The sequence below is a fragment of the Xyrauchen texanus genome, unplaced genomic scaffold, assembly GCF_025860055.1.
Source record: "Xyrauchen texanus isolate HMW12.3.18 unplaced genomic scaffold, RBS_HiC_50CHRs HiC_scaffold_304, whole genome shotgun sequence".
Taxonomy (NCBI): Eukaryota; Metazoa; Chordata; class Actinopteri; order Cypriniformes; family Catostomidae; genus Xyrauchen; species Xyrauchen texanus.
The window spans coordinates 1-17,973 of record NW_026266272.1 but is presented as its reverse complement, the minus strand read 5'-3'; the positions used below and the strand labels follow the sequence as shown (position 1 = coordinate 17,973).

Genomic DNA, 17,973 nt, shown 5'->3' with positions numbered 1-17,973 from the left:
TACTTAATCAAAATAAATGCATGTAACAAGCTAAAATTTCTATAAGTGTTTCCATGCATATTGAAATATAATTTCATTTACATCTTAGTGAAAGCTACCCTACATTTCAGATGACAAATGTGGATATTTGTAGGCCTATGAGAATATTAATTCATGATTCAAAAGTGTAACAGTTGTTACTTATTTTTATATATTTGATATAGTCTATTGGTGAAGTAGCTTTTTTAATATAGAACTGCTTTTGAAATTATTATACAAATGTAAAGTCATTCTGTTGGATAATATTTGTTCCTTAGTGTAAAATGGAAGTATGGTAATTTTATTATATGAGCAAAAAACTATATGCTGTAACAGTTTTAGAACTAGACAAATCTCTGCATTAATAATATGGTATTAAATGCATTAATAGGCTAATATAAAAATTGCTGTGTTTGCTCGGGATTTGAACCCGTGTCATGATCGTAACGTAAGTTCTACCACTCGGCCATGAGTGTACTCACTGAGAAATGCCCAAACATTCGTTTCTCTAGTGTGTGTTCAGCTCACATGAGCGAGAAGCTCTTCATTCGTTTCATTCCTCAATAGAATAGTAAAAAATATCAGCTTAATTGCACCTAATTTATTTTTGTTTGTTTATTTGATTTTTTTTTTGTTATCGCTGCTCCCCGGCCCGGGTTATAGGCTTATGTCGCCAACCGACGTCAAGATAGGCCTACAATATGAAATATATAGGCTATATATTGTTCTTGTCTCTATTTTTTCTATTTTTCTGGGCTAAAAATGTTTTATTCTGTTTACCATAGTTGTAGTATTTCATCTTTACTGTTAATTGACATTAACCCCACTTACAGGTGAAACTCGAAAAATTTGAATATCGTGCAAAAGTTAATTAATTTCAGTAATTCAACTTAAAAGGTGAAACTAATATATTATATAGACTCATTACAAGCAAAGTAAGATATTTCAAGCCTTTATTTGATATCATTTTGATGATTATGGCTTACAGCTTATGAAAACCCCAAATTCAGAATCTCAGAAAATTAGAATATTGTGAAAAGGTTCAGTATTGTAGGCTCAAAGTGTCACACTCTAATCAGCTAAACACCTGCAAAGGGTTCCTGAGCCTTTAAATGGTCTCTCAGTCTGGTTCAGTTGAATTCACAATCATGGGGAAGACTGCTGACCTGACAGTTGTTTAGAAAATCATCATTGACACCCTCCACAAGGAGGGAAAGCCTCAAAAGGTAATTGCAAAAGAAGTTGGATGTTCTCAAAGTGCTGTATCAAAGCACATTAATAGAAAGTTAAGTGGAAGGGAAAAGTGTGGAAGAAAAAGGTGCACAAGCAGCAGGGATGACCGTAGCCTGGAGAGGATTGTCAGGAAAAGGCCATTCAGATGTGTGGGGAGCTTCACAAGGAGTGGACTGAGGCTGGAGTTACTGCATCAAGAGCCACCACACACAGACGGGTCCTGGACATGGGCTTCAAATGTCAAACGTCTTACCTGGGCTAAAGAAAAAAAGAACTGGTCTGTTGCTCAGTGGTCCAAAGTCCTCTTTTCTGATGAGAGCAAATTTTGCATCTCATTTGGAAACCAAGGTCCCAGAGTCTGGAGGAAGAATGGAGAGGCACACAATCCAAGATGCTTGAAGTCCAGTGTGAAGTTTCCACAGTCTGTGTTGGTTTGGGGAGCCATGTCATCGGCTGGTGTTGGTCCACTGTGCTTTATTAAGTCCAGAGTCAACGCAGCCGTCTACCGGGACATTTTAGGGCACTTCATGCTTCCTTCAGCAGACAAGCTTTATGGAGATGCTGACTTCATTTTCCAGCAGGACTTGGCACCTGCCCACACTGCCAAAAGTACCAAAACCTGGTTCAATGACCATGGTATTACTGTGCTTGATTGGCCAGCAAACTCGCCTGACCTGAACCCCATAGAGAATCTATGGGGCATTGCCAAGAGAAAGATGAGAGTCATGAGACCAAACAATGCAGAAGAGCTGAAGGCCGCTATTGAAGCATCTTGGTCTTCCATAACACCTCAGCAGTGCCACAGGCTGATAGCATCCATGCCACGCCGCATTGAGGCAGTAATTAATGCAAAAGGGGCCCAAACCAAGTACTGAGTACATATGCATGATTATACTTTTCAGAGGGCCGACATTTCTGTATTTAAAATCCTTTTTTTATTGATTTCATGTAATATTCTAATTTTCTGAGATTCTGAATTTGGGGTTTTCATAAGCTGTAAGCCATAATCATCAAAATGATATCAAATAAAGGCTTGAAATGTCTTACTTTGCTTGTAATGAGTCTACATAATATATTAGTTTCACCTTTTAAGTTGAATTACTGAAATTAATGAACTTTTGCACGATATTCTAATTTTTCGAGTTTCACCTGTACATTTCAAAATGCGGCAATTGCTGCTGTTTTGCACAATATCCATTTGCGCCACCTGGCGATCATTTCGTGAATGACTTGAAATGCGACTGGTTTATTTTTTCTGCGGCGATAATAGGCATTTTGGTTGACTACTGTAGGTGTTTGCCAATGACTGTCTTGAAAGGCATCCTCAAAACTGTAGTGAGCAGGAGTATAGGGACGGCAAAAGTAACCTATATTGCGATGGAATGCAATATAAACTATAAGAACGCCTTCTCTCCATTCAGCCTTTTGTCTGATAACCACCGTGACAACTTCAATGCGTGAACATGTTTACATTTAGGCTATTTCAATAGATTTTTTAAGTCAGTGAAGCCAAATAATTGGGTGACAAATAGCATGCATATAGACTATTAATTTTACAGGCTAACAAATACAGTGTTTGGAAAACTCTTAATTTGAAAAACAATGAATGCATATCCTGCCAATCAGATTTAGCCCCACCCACAGGGGAAAATCGGAATATCAAGTCTTTTTTCTGATTTCCGTGCAAGAACGGACGAAAAAAGGAGTTGTTTTCTCGTTTTTTCGTTTTTATATATGAAAGCAAAAACAAATGAACGAACGATACCCGGACCTGCCACCTAATTAGTGCAAATAACTCCAAGAGTATGAGCACGTTGCGTGTTCAGAGTATGCGCATTTAGAACACTCTGGCCGCATATTTTCAGTGCTCAACTTTCAGCTGATGACAAATTTTTATTCTCTCAAGAAGAGATATATTCTGGATATTCATTGGCAGGTACTTTGCAGCCCATAGGTCCAAAATAGGTGGCTCGTTGGTCTAGGGGTATGATTCTCGCTTAGGGTGCGAGAGGTCCCGGGTTCAAATCCCGGATGAGCCCACTGTATACCATGTGCAGTTGGTTTGTGAGGAAGGTCTGCAGCAGGGGACTTCTTGGATTTAGGTTGTCTTTTTCTAGCGTACTGCACCTCACATTTTTTATTACTAGATTTTCAGGAAATCAATGCTAAGGTGCTTATTAGTTACAGCTTGCCTGGTGCTAATCACACCTAGATTGCAGTTCTCTTTCATCATCTCGTGTTCGAGATCCACCTATGGGAAGGGCATCTGCACCTGACCTCTGCAGAAGCATCCAATTGCACCAAGTCTGGCCTGACAGACAGAAGCGCGTGTCCAATGCTCGGTAAGGGACCCGCCCCTTACCAAGTGTATAAAACACTCGTGACGCGCTATCTTACCTCAGTTGTTATTCACTTCGCGACCTCTTTGCTTCGCAGCTCTACGTTTTTCGCTGACTTCACCACAGTCAACAGGAGGAAATATCCATTTGATCAGCCTCCGCCAGGCGTGATTGTCAGACGGTTGCGCTTAGTTGCGATTAATTCGGGTTGCAAGCCACCCACGCTCGCTACCTGGATTTGCTCAGGCTGCCCGCCTGTTTATCAACTTTCACCTCTCCAATGGATCACAAGCTCTCCGGTAACCCACCGGACGTGCAGTCGCGTGCATGCCCTGCCGCCTGCGGTTCACTCATTGCCGCGAGGGATGCCCATCCCTTCTGCGTGGTGTGCATGGGACTAAGACACGCGCAGGAAGCGCTTTCACTTCCTGAGAACTGCACCCATTGCTTCGCCCTGCCTAGGAAGCTTCTTCGACGAAGACTCAAGGTTGCATCCTCTCAAGGCACGGACCGAACATTACGATTCGGACGCTGGAGTAGGTGAAGCGTTACAGCTCTGGGGACTTCCCAGAGCATGCCTGCTCTCAGTTGGGCTGACCAGTCTAACGAGGGCCTACTCGAGGAAATCCTTCCCGGTATTTCCTCGTTCGACGACGAGCCGCCCGGCTCAGGCGAGGACGAGGACCCCGCTATACTTGAGGACTCGGACGACGAGTTAACCACCCCGTCCGCCCAAGTTCCCCTGGTTAGCGGCTCGGCTACACTGCCGCACGTGGTCCTTCTCGAGGTGTGTGAGCGAGCGGCCGCCGTCTCGGCATGGAATGGCCGGCCCTCCAGAACGCCGCCGACCAAGAGAGGGATGTGTATGACGGCGAACTCCTAGGTCCCCCTTCCGGTCCTAGGAAGCAGCTCATGCCTGTACTCCCTGCGTGCGCTAAGCACATGCGACTCTATTGGAAGGACCCGCTAGATCTTAAGCACGGCTTAGCGGGTCTGGAGGTTAAGGATATGGCAGCGTGTGGCATGGGCGACCCTCCCACCATCGAGCCCTCGATCGCCAGACACCTTAACCCCTCGCAGGAAGGATTACTGGCCCCTCCTAAGCCAGTTCTCCCTAATAAGATGGACCGCTTCTCAGCATCTGTCTTCCAGGCCTCAGTACAAGGCCTCGGCTCTCACGGTAAGGGCTCTAAATGTTTCCTCCCTCCTCTCGGCCTACCAGGCCGAGCTGTTGGAGGACATGAGCACTCATTTGGAGAAAGGCGTGCCATCGCCGACGCTGTGGAAGGAGATCGTTACCGTGAACGACCTGGTCGCTTCGTAGCGCCCGCCAGGCCGTCCAAGCCGGGCGGACGCTCCATGGCCCTATGTGTTGTGGGGAACGGGCCCTCTGGCTCAACTCTCTGGTCTGCCCGACAGCGAGAAAAGACGCATAGCAGGAGCCCCAGTGGAACCAGGCCAGGCTCTTTTGGCCCTGCTGTTGCACTTATGCAACAGCGGTGCGATGATAAGAAGAAGGAGGATGAGGCGCTTAAACCGTGCCTGCCTAGAAAGGCCACTCCACACCAGCCCCCATGACGGCCCCCTCAGGCCCCAGCCACAGGACGGCCGTACCGTAATACAGCCAGGCCTAAGGCTCGCAGCAGGCCACCCAGCCAGCAGCCTAGCCAGCAGCCCAACCATCCTCCTAAGCCCTGGGGTAAGACATCCTTCAGGGCGGCTGCAGCTGAAAAAGCCCACCCACTCTACCCCGCCGGACGGGAAGAGGAAGAGGCCTACCTGATGCTCAGCTCCAGGGGCTTCTCGGTCCAGGTTTTCAGGCGACCAGCCCAGTGGACACAAGCTTGAGTTTTTCCCCCTTTACCCAAAAGGAGGAAGTTCTCAGCTCGAGGGCCCCTTTTCCCTCGTTCGGGTGCCCAACCCCAGTTCATTATGGACGTGTCACAAGTTCAGGTGTGGTCCATAAAAAATTCCCTCCCAGCTTCCAGTTCCAGAACTGGGGGAAATTCACTGTCCAGGTGTGCCCCTCCACTGTTGAAAAGTGCTCAACCACAGTCTCTTCACAGTTTGCACAAACCACTTCACACACATTCAATAAAGGTTCAATTCCCTGTGTGTGTTTCAAAAATAAAAACAACAAAAAAACAAGAACAACAAAAATATCAAACACTGAGAGCTAAAGCTCTGCCAAGTGCTGTTGTTCCCCTGAAATTCTACATGTCGCCCCTAAGTTGTCCACTAGATGGCACCATTGTATCACAAATGAACGATCCGGTTGTATTGCCTGCCCTAGGCAACTCGCCGGTGAGTGTGGGCTCTCTCACGTCACACGTGACAGCCTGGCAGTCTGTGTCTGCCCCAGAATGGGTGATTCGCACCATTACGAAGAGCTACAGACTTCAGTTTGCCAGAAAACCGCCACGCTTTCAGCGGAGTTATCTTTTCTCACACAGAAGAGAGCTCCGCGCACATTCTGAAAGACGAGATCTCTTCTCTTCTCGAGAAGGGGGCGGTGCGAGTGGTACCTCCGCATCAATGTCAACAGGGTTTTTACTCCCGTTATTTCCTGATTCCAAAAAAGGACGGTTCACTTCGTCCTATTCTGGATCTCAGAGTGTTGAACAAACATTTAAGGAAATACAATTTCAGAATGTTAACCCACAACGGTCTCTCTCGTGCAATAAAACAGAGCGATTGGTTCACGTCGATCGATCTGAAAGATGCGTTTTTCACATCAGCGTTTACCCGCCACACAGGAAGTTTCTTCGTTTAGCCTTCCAAGGCATATGTTCGAATTCACAGTACTTCCATTTGGCCTAGCACTCAGTCCAAGAGTGTTTTGTACGTGTCGCGGAAGCAGGGTTAGCCCCGCTGAGAATAGCGGGGCTCAAAATCCTGATTTACATAGACGATTGGCTGATTATAGCCGATTCGAGAGAGATCGTCATGCAAAACACTGCCCGTGTGCTCGCTCACATCACAGCCTCGGCTTCAGAGTGAACGTGAGCAAGAGCAATTTCATTCCAGCGCAGAGAGTTACTTTTCTGGGTTTGGAGCTGAATTCGGTTACAATGCTGCGCGTCTCTCACAAGAGCGCGTTCTCTCCTTAATGAATTGCCTCTCACAATTCAAAGAAGGGGCGAGAATACATTATCGCGCATGTCTCAGGCTACAGGGTCTTATGGCTGCGGCTATACATGTCCTGCCTTTGGGCCTTCTGAGAATGAGGGCGTTCATGAAGTGGGTTTTAACTCTTCATCTCAGCCCTTTAGCGATCTCTGCCGCTCTGTCACAGTGACGCTCGTGCACAGCAGCGCTGCGCCACTGGAGGAACGCAGAGTTCTACGCCGCATGGGACCCCTCTCGGGCGATTATGCTGCGGAAAGTAGTGACGACAGACGCGTCCTTAACAGGATGGGGAGCCACGCAAGAGGGCAGAACAGTGAATGGTGTGTGGCCAAGCACACTTCACTCAGCCCATATAAATTATTTAGAGCTCCTCACTGTGTGGAAGGCTCTGAATCACTTTCTGCCCCGCTTGCAGGGGCATCATGTGCTGGTGCGCTGCGACAACACGACAGCTGTAGCATATATCAACTGCCGGGGATGCGCTCCTCCAAGCTGCATGCTCTGCTCACAGGCTGTTAGTATGGAGCAGGCGGCATTTCCTGTCGTTACGGGCGGCCCATGTCCCGGGCATACTGAACAGGGGCGCAGACCTCTTGTCAAGGGAAATCCGGCTCTCACGGAGACTGGCGCCTCCATCCTCAGATAGTTTGTCTACTGTGGAGGAGGTTCGGCCAGCCAACCGTAGATCTCTTCAGCCTCGCTGAAACGCCCATTGTCCTATGTTCTTCTCGCTCACGGGACGAGGACGCCCCTCGGCGTGGGCGCACTGGCCCACCCGTGGCCCAACGTGCTGCTCTATGCATTTCCTCCCCTTTGCCTCATACGCCGTCTCTGGCCAGGGTGAGGGAACAGAGCTTGACCATGATTTTGATAGCTCCCAGGTGGCCCAAGGCGCCGTGGCTCTCTGAGATTATCCCTCTGCTGTATGCCCAGCCATGGCCCCTCCCACTTCGCACAGACCTTTTGTCTCAAGCTGAACGGGAAATTTATCACCCGCACTCGGACAGGGTGGCCCTCTGGGCCTGGCCCGTGAGAGGGCCAACTTAAACACATTGGGGCTCCCCACGTGTTGTGGCCACCATTCAGTGTGCCAGAGCCTCTTCAACACGGTCTCTTTACGACTGTAAGTGGCGGGTGTTCGAAGAGTGGTGTGAAGGGCGACGGGTAACGTCATATCAGTGCTCAATCACCGACATCTTATGCTTTTTGCAGGACCTTATGGACAAGGGAAGATCCTTTTCCACTATTAAGGTCTATTTAGCGGCTATCGCTGCATGTCATGTGGGGTTCGACAGCGCTACGGTGGGGCAACACCCCTTATTCAGTAGGTTTATGAAGGGCGACGCCGCTCTCTTCCAGTCCCCAGGAGAGTCGTTCCTGAATGGGACCTCTCCATGGTGCTGGACACAATGTCTCAACAGCCGTTTGAGCCCCTGGGGAGTATTTCCCTTAAGAATTTGTCTTTCAAGACAGCTTTGCTCTTGGCCTTGGCGTCTGCCAAGCGGGTCAGTGATATGCATGCATTCTCTGTTCATCCCTCGTGCACTAAATTCTCTCTCAGTGGAGATAAGGTTTTTCTCAGGCCCAACCCGGCCTTTATGCCAAAATGCTTCCCGGCATTCACGTGTGAGGTGATTGAGCTTTCCGCGTTGCACCCAGCTCCTTTCTCCTCCACAGAGGATCAGAGGTTGAACGCTTTGTGTCCTGTATGTGCCCTGCGGGTGTACTTAGACAGGACCAGCTCGTTTAGAAAAAGCGACCAGCTTTTCATCTCTTGGGGCCCCCCGCACTCAGGGAAACCCATTTCCAAGCAATGCCTTTCTCATTGGCTTGTGGAAGCTATATCTTTGGCATATGAATCAAGGGGAGTGCAGCCCCAGAGGGCATCAGAGCTCACTCCACTAGAGGTATGGCTGCCTCTTGGGCTCTGTTTAAGGGAGTCTCTTTGCAGGACATATGTGCGCTGCAAGCTGGGCCTCTCCCCATACGTTTGCCAGATACTACCGGCTAGATGTTACCAGAACCCCGGTAGCTCATTCTGTCCTGGGTGTCGGCTCTTTGTAGCTTTGTGCTCTTAGGCCCTCCACCCCTCTTTAAGTCTGGGCTGCCTAGTCCAGCACTTTAAAGTCACTAAGCATGTTTCTACTCTGCACCTGGCACCATATATTCACCATGATAGTGCGGTCAGGTTTATTCACCGAATGCATGTTACCATATGCTATTCTTTGTTGCTAAAGTGGCTTCCTCACTTTGTGGGGTGGTTTCCGTGTGACGTGTCATGCACCGCCTTTTGAGGTGACCGTCCTCTGGCTTTCAGGGCCTCATTGTAGTGTATTGGGCAATCGGGGAGCTGTCCATATCTCCCATAGGTGGATCTCGAACACGAGATGATGAAAGAGAACAATAGGTTACTGTCGTAACCCCGGTTCTCTGAAACATCGAGTGGAGAGATCCACCAAGCTTGCCCCGCTTGCTGCACGAGAAGCGAATATGCTCACTGAGGTAAGATAGCGCGTACGCGTGTTTTATGCACTTGGTAAGGGGCGGGTCCCTTACCGAGCACTGGACACGCGCTTCTGTCTGTCAGGCCAGACTTGGTGCAATTGGATGCTTCTGCAGAGGTCAGGTGCGGATGCCCTTCCCATAGGTGGATCTCTCCACTCGATGTTTCAGAGAACCGGGTTACGATAGTAACCTATTGTTTCTTTCCGGTATCACCTACAGAGGGACTTTAAGGGAGTTTTTTTGCAGGGGAGTTAAAGGCCTCAAAATGCTCTCATAGCCTCTCGCTCTGTGTTCTCCAGGCATATGTCAACATGAAGAGTGCTTCGAAACTGCCAGTGTTGCTGAAATGACTAAGGTGGGTGAGAATTAGACTGAAGATCCATCCTCTTTAGGTTCCACGGTGTAGTAGCTAGCACTCTGAATCCAGCAATCCGACTTCAAATCTCAATGGGACCATTAATGGTGAATAAGTGAGAAATGAATCTGTTCATGTGTATGAAGCTTACAAAATGTTATTATTGCCTACAAGATCTTTCTGCTCTATAAAACCAACGAGGCAAGGAAGTGCAACTTAAATCGAACCACAACATCCACTGTTGATATTTCCACTTTCATCTACTGTTTTTAACCTGTGATTACCCCTTTTTCTTGCACTTTTAATGACAACAACAAATCAATTGCAGTTGGTTTGTGAGGAAGGTCTGCAGCAGGGGACTTCTTGGATTTAGGTAGTCTTTTTCTAGCGTACTGCACCTAACATTTTTTATTACTAGATTTTCAGGAAATCAATGCTAAGGTGCTTATTAGTTACAGCTTGCCTTGTGCTAATCACACCTAGATTGCAGTTTCTTTCCCTGTATCACCTACAGAGGGACTTTAAGGGAGTTTTTTTGCAGGGGAGCTAAAGGCCTCAAAATGCTCTCATAGCCTCTCGCTCTGTGTTCTCCAGGCATATGTCAACATGAAGAGTACTTCGGAAACTGCCAGTGTTGCTGAAATGACTAAGGTGGGTGAGAATTAGACTGAAGATCCATCCTCTTTAGGTTCCAGGGTGTAGTAGCTAGCACTCTGAATCCAGCAATCCGACTTCAAATCTCAATGGGACCATTAATGGTGAATAAGTGAGAAATCAATCTGTTCATGTGTATGAAGCTTACAAAATGTAATTATTGCCTACAAGATCTTTCTGCTCTATAAAACCAACGAGGCAAGGAAGTGCAACTTAAATCGAACCACAACATCCACTGTGATTACCCCTTTTTCTTGCACTTTTTATGACAACAACAAATCAATTGCAGTTGGTTTGTGAGGAAGGTCTGAAGCAGGGGACTTCTTGGATTTAGGTTGTCTTTTTCTAGCGTACTGCACCTCACATTTTTTATCACTAGATTTTCAGGAAATCAATGCTATGGTGCTTATTAGTTACAGCTTGCCTGGTGCTAATCACAACTAGATTGCAGTTTCTTTCCCGGTATCTTATGGGAGTTTTTTTGCAGGGGGAGTTAAAGGCCTCAAAATGCTCTCATAGCCTCTCGCTCTGTGTTCTCCAGGCATATGTCAACATGAAGATTTCTTCGAAAACTGCCAGTGTTGCTGAAATGACTAAGGTGGGTGAGAATTAGACTGAAGATCCATTCTCTTTAGGTTCCACGGTGTAGTAGCTAGCACTCTGAATCCAGCAATCCGACTTCAAATCTCAATGGGACCATTAATGGTGAATAAGTGAGAAATCAATCTGTTCATGTGTATGAAGCTTACAAAATGTAATTATTGCCTACAAGATCTTTCTGCTCTATAAAACCAACGAGGCAAGGAAGTGCAACTTAAATCGAACCACAACATCCACTGTTGATATTTCCACTTTCATCTACTGTTTTTAACCTGTGATTACCCCTTTTTCTTGCACTTTTTATGACAACAAGAAATCAATTGCTAGTGTTGCCACCTAATTAGTGCAAATAACTCCAAGAGTATGAGCATGTTGCGTGTTCAGAGTATGCGCATTTAGAACACTCTGGCCGCATATTTTCAGTGCTCAACTTTCAGCTGATGACAAATTTTTATACTGTCAAGTAGAGATATATTCTGGATTTTCATTGGCAGGTACTTTGCAGCCCATAGGTCAAAAAAGGTGGCTCGTTGGTCTAGGGGTATGATTCTCGCTTTGGGTGCGAGAGGTCCCGGGTTCAAATCCCGGACAAGCCCACTGTATACCATGTGCGGTTGGTTTGTGAGGAAGGTCTGCAGCAGGGGACTTCTTGGATTCAGGTTGTCTTTTTCTAGCGTACTGCACCTCACATTTTTTATTTCTAGATTTTCAGGAAATCAATGCTAAGGTGCTTATTAGTTACAGCTTGCCTGCTGCTAATCACACCTAGATTGCAGTTTCTTTCCCGGTATCACCTACAGAGGGGACTTTAAGGGAGTTTTTTTGCAGGGGGAGTTAAAGGCCTCAAAATGCTCTCATAGCCTCTCGCTCTGTGTTCTCCAGGCATATGTCAACATGAAGAGTGCTTCGGAAACTGCCAGTGTTGCTGAAATGACTAAGGTGGGTGAGAATTAGACTGAAGATCCATCCTCTTTAGGTGCCACGGTGTAGTAGCTAGCACTCTGAATCCAGCAATCCGACTTCAAATCTCAATGGGACTATTAAGGTGCGTACACACTGCCAGCGACATTGCGCACGACAGCGACTCAATACCATTCATTTTCAATGCGAGCACAGCGACTTCCGGCGACACGAGCTGTCGCGACCATTGGCGCTAGATGTGGGCATGTCCAGCGACGCGACAAAGTTGAGAAAAGTTAAACTTTGGAGCGACTAACGGACGCGACAGCCAATAGGAGAGAAGACGGGAGAGCTCACGTGATCCTTTCTCTCTCTCTCAGCTCCTGCAGTAACGGAAAGATGGATGAATGGCTAATTATTGCTGTTAGAAATTTTCCAGTGCTCTATGATATTTCTCTTCCCACATACAAGGACATTTTTAAGAAAAATACTGCGTGGAAAGGTGTATCTGAGATCACGGGGATTTTATGGACCCAGACAGACCGGCATTTGAATTTTCGCCGCAGATAAATAGCCGCTATGGCAAACAGCGCGCCTTGTTTCTCATTCATCTTTGATATAAAGCATTTTATGTACTGATTCCATTTATATTTAGTCTTTTCCCTCCAAAATATTTATTTTTAGTGGCAAGAAAAGAGATTCGCTGTCAACAGCAATGGAATGACATCCGTGAATGTCATTTATAAACGTTACTAGGCAACCAGTAGTGGGAACACCCACTAGCGACTTCACCGCCAGCAACTGGCGACCTGCAGCGATAAAGTCGCTGGCAGTGTGTACGCACCTTTAATGGTGAGTAAGTGAGAAATCAATCTGTTCATGTGTATGAAGCTTACAAAATGTTATTATTGCCTACAAGATCTTTCTGCTCTATAAAACCAACGAGGCAAGGAAGTGCAACTTAAATCGAACCACAACATCCACTGTTGATATTTCCACTTTCATCTACTGTTTTTAACCTGTGATTACCCCTTTTTCTTGCACTTTTTATGACAACAACAAATCAATTGCAGTTGGTTTGTGAGGAAGGTCTGCAGCAGGGGACTTCTTGGATTTAGGTTGTCTTTTTCTAGCGTACTGCACCTCACATTTTTTATTACTAGATTTTCAGGAAATCAATGCTAAGGTGCTTATTAGTTACAGCTTGCCTGGTGCTAATCACACCTAGATTGCAGTTTCTTTCCCGGTATCACCTACAGAGGGGACTTTAAGGGAGATTTTTGCAGGGGGAGTTAAAGGCCTCAAAATGCTCTCATAGCCTCTCGCTCTGTGTTCTCCAGGCATATGTCAACATGAAGAGTGCTTCGGGAACTGCCAGTGTTGCTGAAATGACTAAGGTGGGTGAGAATTAGACTGAAGATCCATCCTCTTTAGGTTCCACGGTGTAGTAGCTAGCACTCTGAATCCAGCAATCCGACTTCATATCTCAATGGGACCATTAATGGTGAATAAGTGAGAAATCAATCTGTTCATGTGTATGAAGCTTACAAAATGTAATTATTGCCTACAAGATCTTTCTGCTCTATAAAACCAACGAGGCAAGGAAGTGCAACTTAAATCGAACCACAACATCCACTGTTGATATTTCCACTTTCATCTACTGTTTTTAACCTGTGATTACCCCTTTTTCTTGCACTTTTAATGACAACAACAAATCAATTGCAGTTGGTTTGTGAGGAAGGTCTGCAGCAGGGGACTTCTTGGATTTAGGTAGTCTTTTTCTAGCGTACTGCACCTCACATTTTTTTATTACTAGATTTTCAGGAAATCAATGCTAAGGTGCTTATTAGTTACAGCTTGCCTGGTGCTAATCACACCTAGATTGCAGTTTCTTTCCCTCTATAACCTACAGAGGGGACTTTAAGGGAGTTTTTGTGCAGGGGGAGCTAAAGGCCTCAAAATGCTCTCATAGCCTCTTGCTCTGTGTTCTCCAGGCATATGTCAACATGAAGAGTGCTTCGGGAACTGCCAGTGTTGCTGAAATGACTAAGGTGGGTGAGAATTAGACTGAAGATCCATCCTCTTTAGGTTCCACGGTGTAGTAGCTAGCACTCTGAATCCAGCAATCCGACTTCATATCTCAATGGGACCATTAATGGTGAATAAGTGAGAAATCAATCTGTTCATGTGTATGAAGCTTACAAAATGTTATTATTGCCTACAAGATCTTTCTGCTCTATAAAACCAATGAGGCAAGGAAGTGCAACTTAAATCGAACCACAACATCCACTGTTGATATTTCCACTTTCATCTACTGTTTTTAACCTGTGATTACCCCTTTTTCTTGCACTTTTTATGACAAGAAGAAATCAATTGCAAGTGTTGCCACCTAATTAGTGCAAATAACTCCAAGAGTATGAGCACGCTATGCGTGTTCAGAGTATGCGCATTTAGAACACTCTGGCCGCATATTTTCAGTGCTCAACTTTCAGCTGATGACAAATTTTTATACTGTCAAGTAGAGATATATTCTGGATTTTCATTGGCAGGTACTTTGCAGCCCATAGGTCAAAAAAGGTGGCTCGTTGGTCTAGGGGTATGATTCTCGCTTTGGGTGCGAGAGGTCCCGGTTCAAATCCCGGATGAGCCCACTGTATACCATGTGCAGTTGGTTTGTGAGGAAGGACTGCAGCAGGGGACTTCTTTGATTCAGGTTGTCTTTTTCTAGCGTACTGCACCTCACATTTTTTATTACTAGATTTTCAGGAAATCAATGCTAAGGTGCTTATTAGTTACAGCTTGCCTGGTGCTAATCACACCTAGATTGCAGTTTCTTTCCGGTATCACCTACAGAGGGGACTTTAAGGGAGTTTTTTGCAGGGGAGTTAAAGGCCTCAAAATGCTCTCATAGCCTCTCGCTCTGTGTTCTCCAGGCATATGTCAACACGAAGAGTGCTTCGAAACTTCTAGATTTTCAGGAAATCAATGCTACACACTGCCAGCGACATCGCGCACGACAGCGACTCAATACCATTCATTTTCAATGCGAGCACAGCGACTTCCGGCGACACGAGCTGTCGCGACCATTGCCACTAGATGTGGGCATGTCCAGCGACGCGACAAAGTTGAGAAAAGTTAAACTTTGGAGCGACTAACGGACGCGACAGCCAATAGGAGAGAAGACGGGAGAGCTCACGTGATCCTTTCTCTCTCTCTCTCAGCTCCTGCAGTAACTGAAAGATGGATGAATGGCTAATTCTTGCTGTTAGAAATTTTCCAGTGCTCTATGATATTTCTCTTCCCACGTACAAGGACATTTTTAAGAAAAATACTGCGTGGAAAGGTGTATCTGAGATCACGGGGATTTTATGGATCCAGACAGACCGGCATTTGAATTTTCGCCGCAGATAAACAGCCGCTATGGCAAACAGCGCCTTTGTTTCTCATTCATCTTTGATATAAAGCATTTTATGTACTGATTCCATTTATATTTAGTCTTTTCCTCCAAAATATTTATTTTTAGTGGCAAGAAAAGAAATTCGCTGTCAACAGCAATGGAATGACATCCGTGAATGTCATTTATAAACGTTACTAGGCAACCAGTAGTGGGAACACCCACTAGCTGACTTCACCGCCAGCAACTGGCTGACCTGCAGCGATAAAGTCGCTGGCAGTGTGTACGCACCTTTAATATTAAATAAGTGAGAAATCAATCTGTTCATGTGTATGAAGCTTACAAAATGTTATTATTGCCTACAAGATCTTTCTGCTCTATAAAACCAACGAGGCAAGGAAGTGCAACTTAAATCGAACCACAACATCCACTGTTGATATTTCCACTTTCATCTATTGTTTTTAACCTGTGATTACCCCTTTTTCTTGCACTTTTTATGACAACAAAAAATCAATTGCAAGTGTTGCCACCTAATTAGTGCAAATAACTCCGAGAGTATGAGCACGTTGCGTGTTCAGAGTATGCGCATTTAGAACACTCTGGCCGCATATTTTCAGTGCTCAACTTTCAGCTGATGACAAATTTTTATACTGTCAAGTAGAGATATATTCTGGATTTTCATTGGCAGGTACTTTGCAGCCCATAGGTCAGAAAAGGTGGCTCGTTGGTCTAGGGGTATGATTCTAGCTTTGGGTGCGAGAGGTCCCGGGTTCAAATCCTGTACGAGCCCACTGAATACCATGTGCAGTTGGTTTGTGAGGAAGGTGTGCAGCAGGCGACTTCTTGGATTTAGGTTGTCTTTTTCTAGCGTACTGCACCTCACATTTTTTATTACTAGATTTTCAGGAAATCAATGCTAAGGTGCTTATTAGTTACAGCTTGCCTGGTACCCCCCTGTCGACGGGCCTCATTGTAGTGTATTGGGCAATCGGGGAGCTGTCCATATCTCCCATAGGTGGATCTCGAACACGAGATGATGAAAGAGAACAATAGGTTACTGTCGTAACCCCGGTTCTCTGAAACATCGAGTGGAGAGATCCACTAAGCTTGCCCCGCTTGCTGCACGAGAAGCGAATATGCTCACTGAGGTAAGATAGCGCGTACGCGTGTTTTATGCACTTGGTAAGGGGCGGGTCCCTTACCGAGCACTGGACACGCGCTTCTGTCTGTCAGGCCAGACTTGGTGCAATTGGATGCTTCTGCAGAGGTCAGGTGCGGATGCCCTTCCCATAGGTGGATCTCTCCACTCGATGTTTCAGAGAACCGGGCTTATGATAGTAACCTATTGTTTCTTTCCCGGTATCACCTACAGAGGGGACTTTAAGGGAGTTTTTTTGCAGGGGGAGTTAAAGGCCTCAAAATGCTCTCATAGCCTCTCGCTCTGTGTTCTCCAGGCATATGTCAACATGAAGAGTGCTTCGAAACTGCCAGTGTTGCTGAAATGACTAAGGTGGGTGAGAATTAGACTGAAGATCCATCCTCTTTAGGTTCCACAGTGTAGTAGCTAGCACTCTGAATCCAGCAATCCGACTTCAAATCTCAATGGGACTATTAAGGTGCGTACACACTGCCAGCGACATCGCGCACGACAGCGACTCAATACCATTCATTTTCAATGCGAGCACAGCGACTTCCGGCGACACGAGCTGTCGCGACCATTGGCGCTAGATGTGGGCATGTCCAGCGACGCGACAAAGTTTAGAAAAGTTAAACTTTGGAGCGTACTAACGGATGCGACAGCCAATAGGAGAGAAGACGGAGAGCTCACGTGATCCTTTCTCTCTCTCTCAGCTCCTGCAGTAACGGAAAGATGGATGAATGGCTAATTCTTGCTGTTAGAAATTTTCCAGTGCTCTATGATATTTCTCTTCCCACGTACAAGGACATTTTTAAGAAAAATACTGCGTGTAAAGGTGTATCTGAGATCACGGGGATTTTATGGACCCAGACAGACCGGCATTTAAATTTTCGCCGCAGATAAACAGCCGCTATGGCAAACAGCAGGCCTTGTTTCTCATTCATCTTTGATATAAAGCATTTTATGTACTGATTCCATTTATATTTAGTCTTTTCCCTCCAAAATATTTATTTTTAGTGGCAAGAAAAGAGATTCGCTGTCAACAGCAATGGAATGACATCCGTGAATGTCATTTATAAACGTTACTAGGCAACCAGTAGTGGGAACACCCACTAGCGACTTCACCGCCAGCAAATGGCGACCTGCAGCGATAAAGTCGCTGGCAGTGTGTACGCACCTTTAATGGTGAATAAGTGAGAAATCAATCTGTTCATGTGTATGAAGCTTACAAAATGTAATTATTGCCTACAAGATCTTTCTGCTCTATAAAACCAACGAGGCAAGGAAGTGCAACTTAAATCGAACCACAACATCCACTGTTGATATTTCCACTTTCATCTATTGTTTTTAACCTGTGATTACCCCTTTTTCTTGCACTTTTTATGACAACATGAAATCAATTGCAAATGTTGCCACCTAATTAGTGCAAATAACTCCAAGAGTATGAGCACGTTGCGTGTTCAGAGTATGCTTATTTAGAACACTCTGGCCGCATATTTTCAGTGCTCAACTTTCAGCTGATGACAAATTTTTATACTCTCAAGTAGAGATATATTCTGGATTTTCATTGGCAGGTACTTTGCAGCCCATAGGTCAATAAAGTTGGCTCGTTGGTCTAGGGGTATGATTCTCGCTTAAGGTGCTGAGAGGTCCTGGGCTCAAATACCGGACGAGCCCACTATGTACCACGTGCAGTTGGTTTGTGAGG

The 17,973-nt window shown here is 45.8% G+C and overlaps 3 non-coding genes across 3 annotated transcripts; all 3 read left to right on the top strand.

The window, feature by feature from the left end:
* The first annotated feature begins 3,218 nt into the window (after nt 1-3,218).
* trnap-agg (transfer RNA proline (anticodon AGG)) lies at nt 3,219-3,290 on the top strand. Its single transcript has one exon. It is a non-coding gene; the product is annotated as a tRNA-Pro (tRNA).
* Nucleotides 3,291-11,357: 8,067 nt separating this feature from the next.
* trnap-ugg (transfer RNA proline (anticodon UGG)) lies at nt 11,358-11,429 on the top strand. The gene has a single exon. It is a non-coding gene; the product is annotated as a tRNA-Pro (tRNA).
* Nucleotides 11,430-14,312: 2,883 nt separating this feature from the next.
* Nucleotides 14,313-14,383, top strand: trnap-ugg (transfer RNA proline (anticodon UGG)). Its single transcript has one exon. It is a non-coding gene; the product is annotated as a tRNA-Pro (tRNA).
* Nucleotides 14,384-17,973: the final 3,590 nt, after the last annotated feature.